A 20,745-nucleotide genomic window follows, 5' to 3' on the forward strand; every position below is an offset into this window, starting at 1 on the left:
ATCGTTTACTTAGCAATAAATTATATAGGTGATTAATTGGAGTTACCTTTAATGATGCGAATAGAGGTTGAGTATGAGCAGTAAACGGGGTATTCGCAATTATACGAATGACCTTTTTCTGTATTTTCTGTAACCTATATGTATTTGACCACGTTGTTGTACCCCACACCACATGGCAATATGAAAGGTTAGATAGAAATAGTGCATTATAAACTAAATGTCTAACACTCAGAGGTAGTAAAGAGCGGACTTTGTATAACATGCCTGTGCATTTTGCAACTTTTTTAGCCAGATTGTCGATGTGTATGTCCCATGAAAGATTGCACTGCAGTGTCACACCTAGACACTTTACTGACGCCACTATTTCAATGCTTTGAGAACCAAGCGTTAGTGTCGGTAAATGTCCTAGTGGTTTGTTCTTACGTCTAAAAAGTACAGCTTTAGTTTTGGTAGCGATTTCAGTAAAGAATCAGTACTCCATTCGACCAATTTGGGCAGAGTTTCATTAGCGTTTAACGTCAAGTCTTTAAGTGTTTTAGCCCTAAAAAATATGGTGACATCATCTGCATTCATTATACATTTAGCGCTGTTGTCAATGTCCACAATGTCGCTAATATAGATGTTAAAGAGTGTAGGTCCAAGAATACTGCCTTGCGGCACGCCAGAATGAATGGTTCTAAAGTGCGATGAAGAATTGTTAATTACAACCCGTTGCTGACGGTGCCCTAGATATGTTATTAAAAGCCGAAGGAATGTGCCGCGAAATCGCTAGTGCTCAAGTTTAAGGAATAATATTTTGTGATTTATGGAGTCGAATGCTGAATTAAAGCCAACGTCTTTACAACAACTCTGCCGTATCGCGGGTATCTTTCAAACCTCTTTCCTGGATCGATCCCGGAAGTAGTGCACAGCCGTGCCTATAATATTACATCATTTTCAGGTTTGAGCTTTGTTATTGTTGCGCACTTTTAACGTTTAAGTCTGAGAAGATTTAAGATAAAAGGCATGCGCTATCGGCGTTTTGTTTCATGACATTTGTTTGTGGGCTGTGTAAGAGTTGGTGTTGGGCATGTCAAAAGGGGTAATTGGCCCATGCCGTCGTCCGGCTCATCCACGCTAAGGACGTTGTTGAAGGGAGGAACATGTTCTCATAGAGAACGAGGAGTACTCAGTTTATTTATAATATCTACATGAGGAGAGGAGAACGTTACGCCTCATCATTCTAGCATGACTGAATTGAAGCACACTGAGGAGCCGAAAAAGTCCGCTTTAATCCCCTCTGTCCTTCCTAGATTCCTAGGGCGGGGAAATCTGCCGTCCCACCTTCGTCTAATCGGAGCGTCCAAAGTCGCCGAAGGATCCGCGTTCGATGGCGAGGCCTGCACACAATCACTCCGGCGGCTTTGTTCACTGAACACACGGAAAGGAGGGGAGCTTCGTAGAGAGGGATCGTCACGCTTGACTCAAACTGGCGCGTCTTGGTTCCTGTGATGGCCCAGTAATTAGCTGGACCGTCTACCATAGGACCGTGGCGGTTACCGAAGTCCGCGAGGAAACGCTGCTCTTTTCCAGGGGTTTCTTGCTCCCATCGCCGGTGACGGCGACAGTGAACCACCAAACAACACTCGATCCGCCAAACGTGTCTCGCCTTGTTCTTGCCGCACGTGTGTCCGAGGGGACGTAGCTTCATGAAGCGATTCTTCGCAGTGGTGCAGGAGAGGCTAGAATGTCACTACCCCCTCTGGCGTTCAGCTGCCTTCTCAGAATTCTGAGTAATAATTTTATCAAGAATGTAAGACCTGGTATGGGCAACTTTAGTGATAGAATGGTGTAGCAATATAACCCGCACTATGCCACGTGCCATACAGCATTGCGCGGCATATAGCATACATACATACACCTAAATATATATGTGGAACCTCACGGCGACGCCGCCGACGGCGGCAAAAAATTTGCTTGGAGTGTCCATATAATTGCCATCGCAATAACAAAGGAGTACATAGACACGGTGCCTGTGTGCTGATTACTCCTTGTTTCGTTCCTCCTAATAACACTGTTTTCTCCTTCTTCTTCTTCGTCTTTGACAGTTCCGTTCTACCCTGCCTTTATTTCAATTATGCCTCGATAGAGGTGACCTCGATGAATGCACGGCGACACCAGCGTTTTACCTGAGAGCCTGCCCCACTGGAAGTCACGTGGCATTCGATGATCACCTGGAGTGGGAGGCCCGACCGGATCGATCTACCGGCGGCGCGTATTCGTGGCGCCGTGCGCTACGCGCGTAACGCGATCGTCACGCAAATTAAATTCCCTGACGGGCTCCTCACTCCGATTTGCGGCGAAATACGCAGGGATCTCCTGTCGGAGACATCTCCAATTACCAATTTCGTGAGTGGTTTACGCATACATCACATAGCCGCATATTTCTCAATAATCAGCCCACGTAATTGCTTGCCGCGAGACCTTGAGTGATATCGTGGGCTGGCGCCATGGAAGGAACACGAGGAGGCTGAAGTGTATACAGACGAGCAGCGAAAGTTTAATGATTTAGAGGGTTTATATACAACAGAACATTAGTGCCATCAGCGCTTGGAGGAAGGAAAAAAAACTGAGGAGAGGCCCTACCCAGTCCGCGCGCTAGCGGAAAAGTGCGCAGAAAGTCACGTGGTATTTTTCGCTGTAGCGGCCATGTTGTCGGGACACGATGGCGGTTTCTTAGGGTGGTGTGTGCTCATATCCGTGCTGCTCCGTAGACCTCGTACCGTAGTAAAGGCGTCGTATGCGTAGGTTTGCGTTAGTCTCCGTGTTTCGTGCCGCCGTGTTAGCCAGACCATGCTCCTTCGCCTACTGTTGTGGTCAGGTGGGACTGGAAGAAGCAAAAAGCGTAAAACGAGCGCACGTCCAACGCTGTACACCACGTGTCGCGCCACGGGCGAAGGACGATCTGGAAGTATTGTTGCCGTCTTCGGTGGATTCGTGCTAACGTGCCATCATAGACTGAAACAATGTATGATAAACGCCTTGTAGGTAACTGACGGCTGTGCAGTGTTCCTGCATTTGACAGCGGACGATGCCTTTGTGGCACGCAGAACCGCGATGCGGAAGGATGGGAAAGAAGTGGCTGCTGTTAGTAATTAAGGGACAAACGCTCCTCACCGCAGGTATCTTACATGTCTGCCAGAGGGGCGCAGGGAAGGGAAGGTTGGCGGATGCGGTGCACGAACAACGTACGCCTGGCGTGCATCAAACGGCTGATGGTTGCGAGTAGCAAGCACGGTCAACGCGCTAGCCGCAGGCATAAGCGCGTACTGTTCGGCACTGCGCGGTCGCTACGACAGAACTTTGTTTCAGTGAAGCTTCACTTAGCGAGAGAAGAATACACTTCAAGACGCAATCAGGCATATCTAAACGTGTTCTCTTCTGCCGGCCTCCTCGTCGGCGCGCGCTATGGCTCGCCACATCGCCGAGGTGCGCGGCCGCCCGAAACTTGTTTAACAAAGCAAAACGGTGCATCAATCCACGACTGGCATACGTGCTTGTTCTCGTAAACCGCCGATGGGCTAGCCATGGGCCGGTGGGTCGTGATGTGCGTAAAGTGTGCTGCCGGTCATCGTCTGTGTATTCTAGCAGTAGAGCGAGAATGCGCAGGTTTATTTTCACAAAAGCCGACAAAAGTAGCGGGGACCGGCTTCATGGTGTAATTTCCGCAGTTCATTGTGAACTTCTTTCAACGCTAGAGAGGGAGAAAGAGAGAGAGAGAGAGAGAGAGAGAGGGGGGGGGGGAGAAAACATTTATTTATCATGAGAGTGGGCGACTTCCTCGCAGGGTGAAGCCCTTAGTTCAGGGCCCCATTGGCTCGCGCACTCCGCGTGCCCGCCGGATCAGCCGTCGCTGCTCTTGCGGGTCTGAGCTGGTCAGCGCAGTCTCCCAGGAGGAAGGTGAAGTTGAAGGAAAAGGGGAGTAGCCCGGAGGGTGTGGGCACTCCCAGGTGCAATGATATAACGTGGGCCTTGCTCCACAATAGGGACGCTAGGGAGCAAGACACCCGCCTTGGTTGTGGTGTAGTTTTCGCATTGCGATGCTATACCCCAAGGCGCGGGGTCAAATCCCGGCCGCGGCGGCCGCATTTCGTCGGGGGCGAAATGCGAAAAGGCCCGTGCATCGTGCACTGGGTGCACGTTCAAGATCACCAGGTGGTCAAAATCAATCTGCAGTCCCCCAGTAGGGCGTGTCTCATAATCATATCGTCGTTTTCGCCCATAAGGCACCGGAAACTTAGAGCACACTACTTGGATCCGTCAATCGAATCGGTACAGCGCGCGCTCGTGCGCGCAGCCCGGCGTGGTTGCACGCCGGAGGCGAGAATTGTAAACGAGAGAGAAGGATCTGCCCCGACAAGATGGCGCATTAAAGGCAACTTTCGGCGTTATACGATGGCTTCACAAAGAATGACGTCAGGGCTTCTCCTTTGTTTTCCTTCCTCCATGCATCAGTGTGTACAGTGTTGGTAGACGACATGGCGAATAGAAAACAATAGAGAGCCGAAAGCGAAATTGACAATACGACACCTTGGTTTAGACCCGCTGCGGTAACTCAGTGGCTACGGCGTTAAGCCGCTGAGCACGAAGTCGCGAGTTCGATTCTCGCCCGTTGAAGGGACCATGATCGACTTAGGTAGACGGTGGACGCTCGTGTACTTAGCTTTAGATGGACGTTAAGGAAACCCAGGTGGTCGAAATTAATATGGAGCCACCTACTACAGCGTGCCTCATATCTAGATGGTGGTCTTGGCATATAACAGCAGAATGTATTCAAAATTAATACACCTTGGTTTACGGAGCTACATAATATACTTTGAGAACGCCGCGTAGTGCTGGTTTGGGTATGCTGTTTATTTAGTTTCTGCAACTCTCTCTTTCTGTGCCCTTCCCCTCGTATAGAGTAATCAACATGAGCTGCCTCCGGCTAACCTCGCTGCCTTTGTATTAATTTTTTTATCTTTCTTATCCTGATGCCACCGGTTACCCTTCTAGACTTATATGTGGTTTAAAAGGCTCCGCTTCTTCGTCATAATCACAAACAAAACATCATCGAGAACCGTCTGGTTCCTAAACCATGCTGCTGGCTTTCTACCTCTTAACGTCACGCATTTGTCTTTACTTTCCATCGCACATAAAGCACGCATAACCGAGTATTGTGGACTCAAAGGAAGCCACCGCAGTAGTTACATAGGTGGACTGCCGCGTGCGGCATTCTCAGTATTTGGGGGCCGTACGTATAATGTGAAACCGTTCCAATATGTTCTTATTCCAATCTCCTGACGTAAAATTTGCGTAGCCGCCGACGCAAGCATCGGGCGGTCACCCGCAGGGTTGTGTGAACAGACCAATCAAATGATCCTCTCGTTCATAGGAGGTCACTTTCGTTTGCTTGAAAAACGAATAACATTGCCTGCACTGAGCGGCTTGTCTTATCTAATTGGCTCACAAGAGGCGTGGAGCATGCTCAAGTGGTGAGGAATTCGATGGGGCCGAGCCACTGGACTGAATATCGATAACCGGATGAAGAGGGTGGTGCCGGCGCCTGCGATTGGTCCGCTTTCTCTTACTTAGCTTGCGGTGGCTCGTCGACAATCGCAGCGGCATGCAACGGAAGCTTAAGGGTGACGCTAACATGGATCCTCACCAAAGAAGAGTTGGCAGAACGAGGTCGTATACGTACCGAAAGTTCTCGAAAACGTTACACAGCAACGCAAATAGCTTTATTACACGCAAATATACCCATGCTCTCCGGCAGGGGCGAGTAGCCAGTGCCGGAGCGATAGGCGGCTGCCATATTTTATTCCTTTCGGACCGGGGCAGCCTGCGGTTATTCAGCAGAAAATTCAATTTTGTTCGGCATATTAATGCATCTTTAACGCGTACGCATCACTTTGACGCGGTAAGTTTTTGCGGTTTTGTGACGTTGCGCGAGAGGCAGGCGAAGTGGGTGCAGCCCGAAAACTTTTGACCAATAGCCGAGGGATAATTGCAAAAAGGCGTCCAATCAGAAATAACTGTTTTTGTTTGTTCGGTCAAACTATGCATAATCAGTGTGTACACGTCATATCAGATGGGGAGCTACCGCGGTTTTCGTGACGTCGCGCGACAGACAGGTGAAGTGGGGGTGGCCCAAGAAAGTTTTTGACCAATCGCGGTGGGCTGATTGCAGAATTGGAATAGAAAAGTTTGGAATAGTTTTACGTTATAGCGCCCTAGGACTCCTTTTTCTTTTTTATGTGTTTTTGCCTGAGATTTGTTGTTTCGTTCCAATTTCTGTTCATTTCCTCTCATCACGAGTGGTAACAGAAACAGATTTTGCGGCTTGTTATCAGACTTACCAAGCAAATAGTTTGAGGTGCGGATTGCTCAAACAAGCAGCTTTCATAACAGACCTACACAATGCAGAAACACGCTCTTGCCAGTGAAAACGATATCCACATGGCTGTTGCTCTTGTTATTGCAAAGTATTACGACTACAGCATCACTGCTACAGTATTAGCCGTCAAATATGACCGTTCTGACTTTCTTCCCGAGTCGTCTGTCAGATGGGAGCTTTTGTATGTGGTTTCATTGACATGGAGGCGATAGTCACTATGTCGAGTCAGATTCTATTTATAATATTGCACAAAGCGTATTCCAAGTATATTAAATGATATTTTTCCCGTCGCCAACTCGCCGTACACAACTTTCTCGTTAATAATCCGATAAGTTTCCATGTCGTGGATTGTTGCTAACTTTTCGGTGTTCTAAAAAGAATCTCAATTTCTGTGAGTCACTCTGAACGGTGCACCTATGGTGTGATGCCTTCCAATAATATCGCTGTAGCGACGTGCATTCAACCCAATGACGAACGTATATTTTTTTCTATCTCAAATAAAAACAAAGATCTACACAACCATGCTATAGTTTCACTGTCTACTAGCTGAATACTTTAACAATGCACGCATTTTCTGAGTCTCAGATTATTTGTGTGCACCTTTTGTCTCCGAGAGAGCATCCTTACAGCTAACTTCAGCGAGGAAATGAAGGCAAGGCAAACGAATCCAGGTAGTAGAAGCCCGCAAGAGGAATTGGCTAAGGCGCCAAGCTAACCCTAACAGCCCTGTTGTACACGCGGTGCCTCCTTCCTCCTGTCCAAGACAAACAACCTTGCTGCCTCGTTGGCACAGCCTTACGGCGGCTCGAAGGAGAAAAACAACCGACGTGGGCCAATAACTGGCTGGGGCGCAGGGAAAGCCGCCTCAGGTCTAATTAGGCCTAGCGCGCCGACGTCATTAGTCGAGACTGTATGCCCTATCGCACCAGTAAATGCGTGCAGTGCGGTGACGGCTGCGAGTGCGACATAAAGCACTGCGCCACGTCGCGAAAGTGCCTCCATTTCGATTCGTTGCTTCAACATTAGAAACACAGCGCGCTAAGATTCGCCGACTAGATTTTCTTTTGCAGTGTGTGCAAATGCTTTTGTATTAATCGCATGACGCACGCTATAGAACAGCCTTTTTTTTTCCTTGAAACACCAATGACGCCATCTTTCCGCAGCACCCCGATTCCTCACAGTACATCAAATTTTCTGAAGTCGCTCATGCCACTGAGAAAAGCGCCCTTAAACACATCCTCTTCCACAATAACACCCATTGTGCACTTATAATGTATAACTAATAATATGGACTGGAGTCGTATGTGCCGAAACAAAATATCCTTGAGAACCGCCTGGTTCCTAAACCATGCTGCTAGCTTTCTATACCTCTTAACGTCACGCATTTGCCTTTCCGAACAGCCTCTGTTCACACGTGCACTTTAAGTTTCTATTTTTATTAAGGCGAAAGCCTTAAGTGCCTCATGGGTCGAAAAATCAGTTGTCCGGCGGTATCGAAAAATTGACCGTCGGGCGTTATGGCACTCAATGGAACCAAACTTGATGGTGCCACCCACGACCATTGGAGGGACTCGGAGCCACGACCTCTGGTCCGAGTCGAACCTACGACCATTGGTGGAAATCGTACCCACGGCCTTTGGTGTTAATTAAGACAAAGTTAATTAGGGCACTCTAATCCGCGAACTTTGGTGGCAGTCCAACCCTCAACCTTTGGTGAGACCAAAATTCAATGGCACGAAAATTGATCGTGCCACCATTGATCGTCGAACCCACGACCATTGGTTGGAAGTCAAAGCCACGACCTTTGGTGTTAATTAAGGCGAAGTTAAGACGCAATTAATTAAGATATAGTTAATTAAGGCACTCGAACCCACGGTCTTTGGTGGGAGCTGAACTCTCGACCTTTGGTGGGACAAAAATTGAATGGCACCAAAATTTATGGTGCCACCATTGATGACCGAACCTATGACCATTGGTTGGAAGTCAAACCCACGACCTTTGGTGTTAATTAAGGCGAAGTTAAGGCACAGTTAATTAAGATATAGTTAATTAAGGTACTCGAACCCACGACCTTTGGTGGGAGGCGAACTCCCGACGTTTGTTGGGACCAAAATTCAATGGCACCAAAATTTATGGTGCCACCACTGATGATCGAACCGACGACCTTTGGTGTTAATTAAGGCACAGATAATTCAGACATAGTTAATTAAGATAGAGTTAATTAAGGCACTCGAACGACGACCTTTGGTGGGAAAAAACAAGTAATAGAAAGTAACAACGCATTCGTATGAGAATGGCAACTCATTTAATGACTGTCTTGCGAGCGCGCAGGCTTTCGCCTTCATCCCCTTTAGCGTATGCTAAAGTCCCTGTCAATTTTTCTTTTGCTGGTAAACTTCATCGTATAAGTTTGACTACGACATACCAAGCGCTTTGGGGCTTCGCCTACTCGCACTTACATATAACACAAAGTCAAAATGATTTTCTGCGCGACGAAAAGAGAACTTGTGCAGATTCCATATCACTCTGGGAATCGATGTTATGCGCAGCATTTTGTAGGCAGCTGGTTATGCAGCATTGTTTAGGCTTCCGCAAAGCGTTACCAGGTTGACCACTAGGACCACTCTGCCTTTATCACAGGTTTTTCCATTGTTCGCCCCGTGACAGCAACCTCATCCTACCAGTACGTCGAACACCCCGCACAGGCCATCCAAACAGCGTCATCCCGCATCGTTCCCGAACAACTACATTTCAGAAATAATTTTTTGTCCACACAGCTCGCGACTGGAATGACCTTCCCTATGACTTAGCACTAATCCCTGATCCAGTCCATTTCAAGACTGCCATCGAGGAAGCCATGTCATCGTCATGATTCTCATGTAACATTCATTGTTAACCGCCGTTCTTGCGCCCACCCCTCATGTAATGTCCCGCCAGGGACCCTTGAGGTTCAAATAAACAAACCAATGCCTTTGTGTAAATCCCGTACCTGTGTGTGTGACGCGAGTACAGCAAACTATAATTAACGCGAGAGCGCGTGTGTGTGACGACAGCAGCTAGACTACGGCGACGGTAACGACAACTGCATGACTTCTACGAACGCTCGAACTCATGTGAACGAGTGACATGGACGTGCGAGAGCCGTGATGACACTGCCATAGCGCAATTCGGTGCTGCGTTGTCGTAGTCGGACACTATGTGTACCAGGAAAGAGCAGGCCATGCTATGCATTTATGGCATTCATGGCAATAATTTTATAACATGCATGTCATGACATGTCATAACTGCCACACATGCATGTCGCGACACGCATATCCAGAATATAGCCAATTAAAGACCCGCCGCGGTGACTTAGCAGCTGTGGTGTTGCGTTGCTAAGCATGAGGTCGCGGGATCAAATCCCGGCCGCGGCGGCCGCATTTTCGATGGGGGATAAACGCAAGAACGCCCGAGTCCCGTGCACTGAGGCACGTTAAAGATATCCTAGTGGTCAAAATTAATGCGGAGGGGTGTGCCTCATAATCAAATCGTGGCTTTGGCACGCAAAATGACAGAATTCATTCAGCCAGTTAAATAACTATAAGTCATGTCATTCCATCCATCAATGTCATGTCATTTCATTAATGACGTTTATGAAATGTACATAATGTTAACCATGTCATGACATGATTCTCCTTCATCTCAGATGCATATTCTAACAAGTTATATGCATCAGGGTATACATTACGTGAATAAAATGACATTACATGCAATTCATGGAATTCATGCCATGGTGTACACGCATGTCGTTCATGTGGTGACATTAACATCATGCCATTCATGTCCGGTCATGTACGCATGTCATGTCATTCATATTCAGATATATACAAAGTTAAAGAAACGACCACGACCGCATCAAGCCATTCATACCATTTATGTCACGACATACATGCCATTCATGCCATTTATGTCACCATATACATGCCATGATAAATATGTCCTGTCATCAATGTCATGGCATGTCATTCATATTATGTATGCAAGCACGGCATGCCCCCTCCACCCATGTCTTGTCTAATATATACCCAGTTGAAAAAACGACCCCGATGGCATCATGATCTAGAAAAAACGATACACAGACAGACAGATTCAAAGCACCTGAAATTCTAAAACAATGCTTAGCATTAAAGTTCCTATAAACATGTTCACTTTATGACCGGCTGGTGCCCTTACTACGGCACTGCTTAGTAGGAGAAAACGCAACCTGCGACTTGAGGACCTTTTTGCCGCAGTCACTGTTTGAGGTAACCGGTACAGCGATTTCAGGCAATGGGCCTGAAGATTGGTAAAGTTGAGGTTGCACATAAAAAGCCACACTAACCACCTCAGTCACGGTGTACACATACGTGGACGCGACTTATTTTTCCCCCACTTCTGTGCAGTTATGGCAAGGAATAGACCACAATTGTTAAGTTTAGGATAATTCGAACGTTCTGCTTACCTCAAGTACCTTCACTTTGCTTTCTGAGAACGCCTGGTTTGCACGAGCGGCTGTGACTCAAGTACTGTCCGTGCACGGCTCTTTACTCTCTCTCTCCCTTCTCTTCCCCTTCTCCCTTTCCCCAGCGTAGGGTAGCCACCCGGACTCTTAACTGGTTAACATCCCTGCCATCCTTATATATATATATATATATTGTGGTGCGACAAATGACCGATGTCACGTATGAAGTCATCCCCGCCAGCCTCTCAGCGTCATCGTCGGCTGCAAGTGACATCGTTCACGTGGCGAGACTAAAGCCATATCACACACCTTTCGCCGCGGATGTGTAGATTAAGCACCGGGACGGCGCTTCTACTGCCGGGGGTGATGCTACGGAACAGCCGCCACAGTGTGGCTGCACTGAGGAGAAGGAAGACGACGTGGCCACCGCTTGATATAGCGTCGCCATCATTGCCACCGTTTGTCTACGTGTAAATATATTGTAAATAGACTCGTACGTCAGCTACACGTAACTATATATATATATATATATATATATATATATATATATATATATATATATTTCAGGGAAATCTATGGCTACCGAAGATCACTTTGGAGAAGGCAGTACAGTGTTTGACGGGAGGTGCGACGTGGAACGTTTCGGTAGCGATTGCCAAATATGGTTTTTTCTTTCTATTAATGCTTCCAATCAATAATTAACTTGTGCAAGTAATTCGCGCTAGTGATTCAATTCATTTTTATGAAGAAACGTATAATTACTGAGTGAACAATGATTAGGTACTTAATCACTCTTTAATTATGGTGACTCATCATAAAATGCAGAAAGAGTCGTTCTACCACCCGAATTTGCTCTTAATGAAGTCTGCAGCGTCTTGGTACAAAATTATGCAAATTTCATATATTTATCGACAGTCTATCGTAATTCGTAACTGAAGGGGTTATTATGAGCTGTGCCATTCTCGTACCTCAACGAGCACTACTTTGTTTTTTTCCGGCTCTGCTGCGTTACTGTGACACGGTCAGAAGTGACAACTCGAGACAAAGAAAGCAAGGCCAATTGATGGCGCGTACAGGCCGGCCAGCAACGAGGTGACCTTGAAGCAAGGAAGAAACACTCACGTTAGTGTTCCGAAGGCCGTGCCACTTCTAGACTTTTCTTTTTCACGACAGGATCTGCATGAAGCACGAAAGAAGCACAGATTAAACAGAGCATGCGTTTTCTCAGGATCGCTTTCACTAGGGCATGAAAAATAAGACGCATTTGTAAAAGTTAGCGTCGCTTTCATTCCATTTCAATTATTTCACCCTAAGAGCCCGAAGTCATTAAAGGTGGGGGACGGGGGGGGGGGGGGGGGGGTAGCTCGTTTAGGGGTTAAAATGAAATGTTAAACCAGCAGTACAAACGACACAGAGACGGAAAGAAAGAAGCGCGAGCACGTCGAGGCCTGACGATATATAAAGAACCCATGTACTTGTGCAGAAAGCTTAAAGGGACACTAAACAGAAAAAATGATTTCTTCTGCAGCAGTAAACTACTCTTCTACAATATCAATAACACCACTCTTACCACGGTAAGATGCTTACCATGAAGAGACAGGTGGCAACGCCCCCAGTTCCCGTACCAGCTAGCTGTGACGTCATGGATTTTGAAAGCGTCTTCTACGGCCTAGACGATGAGCAAAAGGAGAAAAAGGTAAAAGCTGAAGCCAACATTAAAAGACGAGTCCACTTGTCGAAACGTTGGCTTCTGTTTTTGACTTGTTCTCCTTTTGCTGATCGTCTTGAATTTCCATCTCCCGCCTTCCCCGTGTCTTTCCTCGATTTCTACGGCCTAGGTAACCCTTTAGCCGTAAATCTGGGCTACATTGCGTTCTAAAGAAGCCAAAGATTGAACATGACGAGTTTCGGGAACATTTGATGAGCCAAAGCGGACTAAACAAAAACAAAAAAAACTACTTCGAAATCCGTGACGTCACAGTGGCGTGCCGGCGTTGGAAATTCGGCGCGAAATTCAAGAGCTGAAACTTTGAGCTTAATTTTATCTTCTAATGACCAACCTATTATTTCAAGATTAACGACAACGGAGTTTTCAATGAACGCTTCAACCGTGTGAACAGATTCAATGTTTTGCTTTAGTGTCGCTTTAACTTGTACCCAAATTTCATAAGAACAAGGACAAGAAACATTCAAAACACTTTTACATTGGGCGTAACGCGATAAACTACCACGCCGCGATGGAGACACAACGACATATGGCGCACCACTAGAGGAAATAAAACAGTTTTCACAGCACCCTTTTTTTTTTCTCTATAAGTGTGACGGAAGAGCGACTGGTCCGGAAGTCCTAGGTACTTAAATATGTAAAAAGACGCAGGAATTTCACGAGTGATGTGTTTCCTTTTTTCTCTCTATAAGCGTGGAATAGCTGAATAAAGTTATGTGGACTGACAAAAAAAAAAAAAAAAAAAACGCTGAGTGAATTTGCTAAACTTTCGGACTTAGTATACATTTCTAGCAAGTTGTGACTAATTTCGTATGGATAATGATCAAGAAAGGACAGAAAGAACTCAATGGCTTGTTTTCCGCAGCTTTTACTAACTTCATTGCAGGCAACATCAAAATAGCCTCTGCCTCAACACACACACACACACACACACACACACACACACACACACACACACACACACACACACACACACACACACACACACACACACACACACACACACACACACACACACACACACACACACACACACACACACACACACACTCACGCAGCACGTATACACAGATGCATAAAACTGAAGCTTAGGACAACCATGTTTCATTTATTCTCTAAACAAAAATGAGCACTCTCCAAACACTTATATAATATTGATGACAACGCTGCTATTAATAAACGCGTTATCTTAGAAGCGCGAAGTTTTCGTCATAACTGCACTTCCAAACCACTAGGCCGCGCTTAGAAACAGTCGATATGACTATTAGGAACGGTTGAAGAACCTTAGGCTTCCCTGTAGGCCAGGTACGTGTATAAGCGGTTCTAATTAACGCAGCATATACGAAAGACGGCTGGTAGCGCAGTAACAGAAATACTGCTTCAAAGTCTAAGTCTAAGCTCTTGAATGTATGCAGCCTGGTCATTTTTCCTCGTTAATGTCAGTTCAGCAGGCGTTAAATAAAGAAGCAAGTGAGCCAAAGGAAGACTATACAGCGCGAACGTTTTTCAATTGAAGGAATTGCTGCACTTTACTTCCCAGATGAGTCCTGTTACAACTTTCATGAGCGACGGAGGTAACAAAGGAAGTAGTTAAAATGAAAGGTATCGAGACACGAGTGAAAGGAAAAACGAAGTCACGTCGAAGAAAAAAAAAACACACACACACACAGGCGAATTCGAGATACCTGCCCGAGGCGAGAGTTCCACGTGTGCGCAGTTCGCAGTGGTGGTCTCCGCAAGCCCTTCCGGACCGTTCTTCCACCCGAAGTGCAGGAAGATTACTCTGCGGACTTCCACCGAACAAAGGTAGAAGGGAAGGGGCTATAGGGAGAAGCCGGCGACTCGACGGCCAATTCGAGCTTGCGGCGACAGACTAAGCGGGAAAAGAAGATTTAAAAAAAGCGCGATGCTCTAAAACAAGAAAGGAACAAAACAATGGAACGAGGGTGATGATGATGGCTGTGATGAGGAGAAGGCCAGCAAGAGGCGTCAGAATCCGAAGCGGTGCTCGCGTCTTGCACAGGCCGCGGCCGAAGGAGAGGCGCCGGGAGGTGAGGTGCTAAACACGAAATTGATGGCGCGAACGTGCCGCGACCGCACGCTGTCCCGAGAAGGACGAGGCCACTTACTGGCGAGATGAGAGGTGCGGGGGTTGAGGAGAGCGAAGCAGGGGGACGAGGGGTCCAGAGCAGGTCGCGTACTCGGCCTCTAATCGGTCGATTTGCGCTCAAGTCTCCGGGCCCTGCGGCGGCGAGACGCTCCAGCGCGTCCCGCAGCACAGCAGATGGGCGCTTGCTTCAAGGATGAGCGCTCGTACGAGAGAAAGGACAGAAGAGAAAGGGATGAAAGTAAATGAAAACCCTCCATTCAGGCAGAGATCAGGCCTCCGGCGGAGTTTGTCGCTTCATGTGGCTTTATTATTATTTCTTTTTCTTCGCGTGCACAGTGGCCTCAAAAGTTACTCGAGGATATGCGTTCTGATTGTCTCGGACAGAAAAACAAAGGATGCAATATGTATTATAAATTAGTCTGAAGTACTTTTCTTTTTCGAATGGACATCGTCAGGGTTCGAGGTTAGTGGAATGCTGATTATACTAGTTTAGAGGCGGGTCATTGCTTGTTTTTTCTCATTATTTGCAAGTCATGGTATTGTTATTTAAATTATTACTTGTTATTGGTAAAAAAAGTTGTATCCGAGTGCGGAAATCTCACTTTCAACGTTCTATATACGTTATGACAATACGCAAAAAATAAAAAAAGTAATGTTACAAACGCCGAACAGATATTTCAATTTGTGCTTGTAAAGCTGGCTCACCCGTTAGTATACCTTTCAACAGGAGTAGCCCATTGCCCAGGCTTCTGCTGCAGTAGTTTTATCGTCTGCGTTATGCAGCGAACAAGCGTAAGCTGTCATGCGCTATAGCTTGCATTTGCTCCCTCCACGTAGATTTTAGCCGATATTATTACTGTACCACAGATAAAATAATGTAACTAATCAAGCCAGCATTGAGGAAAAGCTCGCTCAACGGAAAAGTGCAGCAATGGAGAGTCGACGCATTAGGATAGGCGGTCGAGAAGTGTTAGGATCTCAGTGTAAACCTCAGAAGCCACATGCTAGTTCAGCTGTCACAATAAACCTGTACGCACATCAGAAACACGAACTCACGCTACGATAGCCGCGCTTTGCATAAATTGCTTAACTGTTTTAATGAGCACGTTCAGAGAGCATCCAGTCAATTTCAAGCTCACCATGGTAGAAAAGAAGCAAGAAGAAAAAAAAAGAAACCTCTTATAGTGGAATTCGAACTTCTAACTATGGCAACTGGTATCTCAATAATGGCACCTATATTTGCTAGATGGTCTAAATAGTGAAAATATGATGCATTATCTTACAGTTGCAAACAGGACTAAGGTATGCAGCTATGTGAATACCTGAAGCGATAAAAAGTTGACATACAAGGAATGTGTCGCCACTTGTTGAAACGTTGGTTTCGGACATATTCCTTTTTCGATCTCTGTTGACTCCCTTAGGGTGTGCGAGAAAATAGATATTGTGTGTGTGAATTCCACAAAAGTCCTATTCGAATATAAGTTGCCTATTTCACAGCCGTGTAAATCAATTTTGTGAACCAGTATGTTCCAAAGGATGCTGTTTACAAAACTGTCACATCGTTTTTATTGTCCAGTAACAGAGGTGTACACTTTACGTTTTTTTTTTCTCTTATTCTAATTTTGGTCATTTCTGTAATGAAATGTGGAGACCTAAGTTAAAATCTGCTTTCAACAGTCGGTGTGTTATAGCTCTTTCTATCAGGCGCAATAACGGTCATCAATATCCGGTAAATGGAAGCCGAGCAAAAGGATTTGTCCATTCCCCTGTGTTTAGACAGCATACCTGACGCCGTAAAGCCTTCTCGTCAGATCGCTGAAATTTCTACACACACTGCGCAAATCCAGATGTGTGCTATGGCGGGTTCACATCGCGTTCGTTCAAATGGGGATGAGCACAGGCCAAATTTGGGAGCCGACGGGCCTCGCTGTAACTGCGAATGGGAAGCTGAGTCTAATGTTCCTTCACAATGGCGTATCCTTCACAACCATGGTTATACAAACTGACACGAAATGTCAGAGCTTCGACACGCCATGCTGTTGCGGTAGCACTTGCAAGCGGCATTTGTTTTCGGAGCACATCTCGTCTTAGCCCGACTTATAATATCGAGCACGCAAAGACACTTACTTCGCAGGATGGAAAGCTCGCTCAGAGTGCCAGACACAAAGCATGGCAGAACCGCGGAGTCTGAAAACGCGCGAAGGATTCATTCTCATTGAAGTGAACGAAAGGTGGTTGAGACACCAGAGACAGAAAGATCCTTGGTTGTGGGTTGGAAGGTGGGGCTAAGTGCAGCGAGGCCAGCAGCGACGTTGAAAAGAAGGCCGGGTGGAAAGGGAAACGCGTAGGAGTTTCGAAAATCGGATTGGGGAATGAGTTATCAACGGACCTTGGCTGCCGAAACAGGCTCTTTCAGGCCACACCCGAGCAATCCCGATTCCAACGTACGCGGACACACAAAAAGCAGTAGATATAAGAGAACTGTCATAAAAGCGGCGATGCTCGGTAGCTCGATGAAAAGCCGGAGCGCCATACATTACGCGGGGCGAGGCGACCCGGGAATGGCTCGGCGACGGCGCTAATTTCCTCTGGTCATCCAAAGAGATTTCTGTCAGCGGAGAGGTCGGGCACCCCTCCATAGAGCGGACACAGCGACAGGCACGGCTAAGGTCTGCCGAGTCAGTTCCTTGGACGATAAATCACGTTAAACACTTACCCTCCACCTCCCTTGCGAGCAAAGGCGTTTCACTTCGCGAAACTTCATTGTCTCTTACGGACGACGGCCCGTGTGGCTTCTTCGCGCGTTGGAAAAGGCCCAGGCGAAGTCGTGTAGAAAAGCAAAAAGACCGACGAGGATCGGGAGACACACCATACAGAAGCGAGGAGACATCGGTCTTGCTGCAAGTCCGTCGCAAGGTTGCCCCGGGCGCAGCGCTTATGGTTCTTTTATACCACAGTACGTGCGTCGAATTTTCGGTGGACGCCCGAATAATGGAGCTTTTGCGCGAAAAAACAAGGCCCAACGATGTCAGCCGTGTCCTTCGTGACGGAAAGAAAATTGTTGTTGGGTTAGCACAGGAGAAAGTAAACATAACCCTAGATCGCACATTGCAGCTTTAGATGTATACGCGTCTTAGTGACATGCTATTGTTTTTATTTTGGTTACCATAAGTTACTGATATGGGGCGCTATGACGTAAAGCTTTTTCAAACCTTTCTATTCCAATTCTGCAATCAGCCCTAAACTATTGGCCAAAAAATTTCGGGGCACCCCCAATTTTGCCTGTCTGTCACACGACGTTACGGAAAACGCGATAGCTCGTCATATGATATGACATGTACACAGTGATCATGCATGATTAAACCGAACAAAAAGAAAATTATTCCTCATTCGACGCGTTTTCACCATTAGCCCTCTGCTGTTGGTCAAAAGTTGTCGGGCTGCGCCCAATTCGGCTATCTCTCACGCGACGTCAGAAAACTGCGAAAACTCGCTGTGTCAAAGTGACGTGTACGCGTTGAAGATGCATTAATATGGCGAACAAAACCGTTTTTTTTTTGTTTTTTTTTTTTTTTTGAATAGCCAGAGACGGCCCCATTCCGAAAGGAATAGAAGATGGCTGCCCGCCGATCGCCCGGACATAGCCGGTGAGCATGGATTTATTTCCGTATAATAAACATTTCTGTGTGGCAGTAAAACGTTATCAAGGCCTTTCGGCACGTATACGACATCGCTCTGCCAACTCTGCCTAGCTGAAGATCCGTTTTAGCGGCATTCTTAACTTTCCGTTGCATGCGGCCGCGATTTTCGACCAGTCACCGTGAGTTAACTACGGGGAAGCGGGCCAATCGCAGATACCGGCACCACACTCTTCGTCAACCAATTCAGCCAATTAGACAGGAAGAACCACTGCGTGTAGGCAACGTTATTCGTTTTGAAAACGAACAAAAGTGACCTCCTATGAACGAGGAGAGCGTTCCGTTGGGCTGTTCAGACAACGCTGCGGGTCATCGCCCGATGCTTGCGTCGGCGGTTACGTAAATTTGACGTCAGGAGATTGGAATAAAAATAAATTGGAATAGTTTTACGTTATATGGCCCCTAGTTGAAACGCCCACACGCAAACGCAAGTGCGCGCGCTTATTCTTCATGCAAATATCAACCTCTCGCGTCATTGTTCAGGAGGGACGCGAATGTCGGTAACCAAAATATTCACGCTACTCCGTTATTCCGCACAATCAAAAGTTCTACAGTAGTATATTGTAAAATGTAAAAAAAAGTAACCCGCTACGCAAAAGCGTAGAGCAGCAAAATATGAAGAAAATGGCAGCAAGCGCCGAAAATAAACGTGGCAGCACCAGTGTTAACGTCAGTAATTCACGTAGCAGAACGACCTCGATTCCATTTGAACGTTGTTCTTTGATCTAGTTGTATTATAGCGTTTTAAAATATTCTATTTCGACGGTAACAAAGCAATCTAGGCAGAGATGACTAATTCCTAAGCAAACGCTGAATCAACTCTCTCGTATGCTAAAATATTCCTTTCCGCTAATTTAAAAAAAAGCAACGAAGCACCTGTTCCTTTTATGCGCACTTTGACTGAGCGCATTCCTAAAAAATAAATAATAACAATAATAATAATAATAATAATAATAATAATAATAATAATAATAATAAATATCACAGCCGCCGCTTCGCCAATAACAAAATCAGTATTGGTGCCTGGTTCAGGGCTCTCTTGGCCACCTGACGCTTCGTTCGGTTCTATACGAATCGAGAGCGTCGTCCCACTTAATCCTGCAGACTCTGGAGCACAGGACATTCATTCTAGTGTCCCACACGCGTGGCCCAACGGTAGGCGCGCCGCTTCCGTGCGCAGTGCCTTGCGAACCTTTTGACAAACACTGCACCACTTCGATTGCGATGGTGGCACATCGGCGTAGTCCCACTCGCGGACCAATGACTACGAAGTAGTAGAGTTGGCGGAGGATTCCACTACACGTGATTCGTTACTGAGGACACGAGAGACAGGCGGAGGAACAGCCGAGGCAATTTGTCCTTCGGCGGCCGGCGAACGAGACGTGGACTAACGAGGTTGACCCGGAAAAAAAAAAGAAATAGTGAAGCTTTGGCAACGCCTCCATACAACTTCCTCGCACTCAGCAAAAGCTAATCAAAGAGGTGCCGTAGAACGTGCAGACGAAAGGATCTTGTACGAAATGGGTGCCATGTACACGAGAAGAGATACGGGGCAGGAGGACACACCGTTTGGGGGATAAAAACGAAGAAAGGAAACGTATAGGAGAAATCGGAACAACTTAAGCGAGAAAGAATCAGTCCGGAAGTCGAAGACGAGAAGGAAACGAGGGAAGCGAAGAGAAAGACGTGTTAAGGGAAGAAGATTCGACCATACGAGAAATGAACTCGAATAGAGCGAGAACAGTCGTGGAAGAAAGAAAGGAACAACAGATATGTTTCCGCTAAGGGAGCGACCGAATGAGATCGGAACAGAGGAAAGCACGGTTCGGACTGACAGGAATGAGAAGTGAAGGAGACGCGTTGAGGAAAGAGTTAGGGGGGAGAACAACCGCAGTTCAACGCGCGGCCCACTAGTAGTGGCGCCTGACAAACGCGGGAAACTCGCGTTCTACAGCTTGGCTTTTTTTTTTTATTCTTTTTTTATCTAGGAAGAGTCAAACTGTCCGCTGAGGATTCGAGTTAGTTCCCGTCTTTCCTCGGTTGGGGAGACCTCACCGCTAGCTCCCTATAGGGGGATGACGAACGCTGCCAGAAACGAGCGAAGCATACAGGCGGCTATTAATCAAAGGGAGCGCTGCGCGCGACCAACCGAGGGGACGACTCTGGTGGAAGATGAAGCGAGAGAAATCGGGAGACGTGTTCCCCCCTTTTCGTCCCCCTTTGCCTCCCCCTTTTCACTCCTGCACTTCCCGTGGCTACATGTGCTTCCTCTTCCTTTACCTCGTCTCCCGAAAACGGCGCCTCGCCATGTGC

The 20,745-nt window shown here is 46.8% G+C and overlaps 1 protein-coding gene across 1 annotated transcript in view; it reads right to left on the reverse strand.

The window, feature by feature from the left end:
- LOC126535854 (uncharacterized) overlaps positions 1-20,745 on the reverse strand; it is a 170,600-nt gene that overhangs the window by 79,203 nt on the left and 70,652 nt on the right. The window contains exon 2 of the mRNA XM_050182692.3: positions 12,021-12,074. The gene's annotated coding sequence lies outside the window, so the exon portion shown is untranslated. The remainder of the gene's footprint in view (positions 1-12,020; positions 12,075-20,745) is intronic.

The sequence above is a fragment of the Dermacentor andersoni genome, chromosome 4 (assembly GCF_023375885.2).
Source record: "Dermacentor andersoni chromosome 4, qqDerAnde1_hic_scaffold, whole genome shotgun sequence".
Classification (NCBI taxonomy): domain Eukaryota; kingdom Metazoa; phylum Arthropoda; class Arachnida; order Ixodida; family Ixodidae; genus Dermacentor; species Dermacentor andersoni.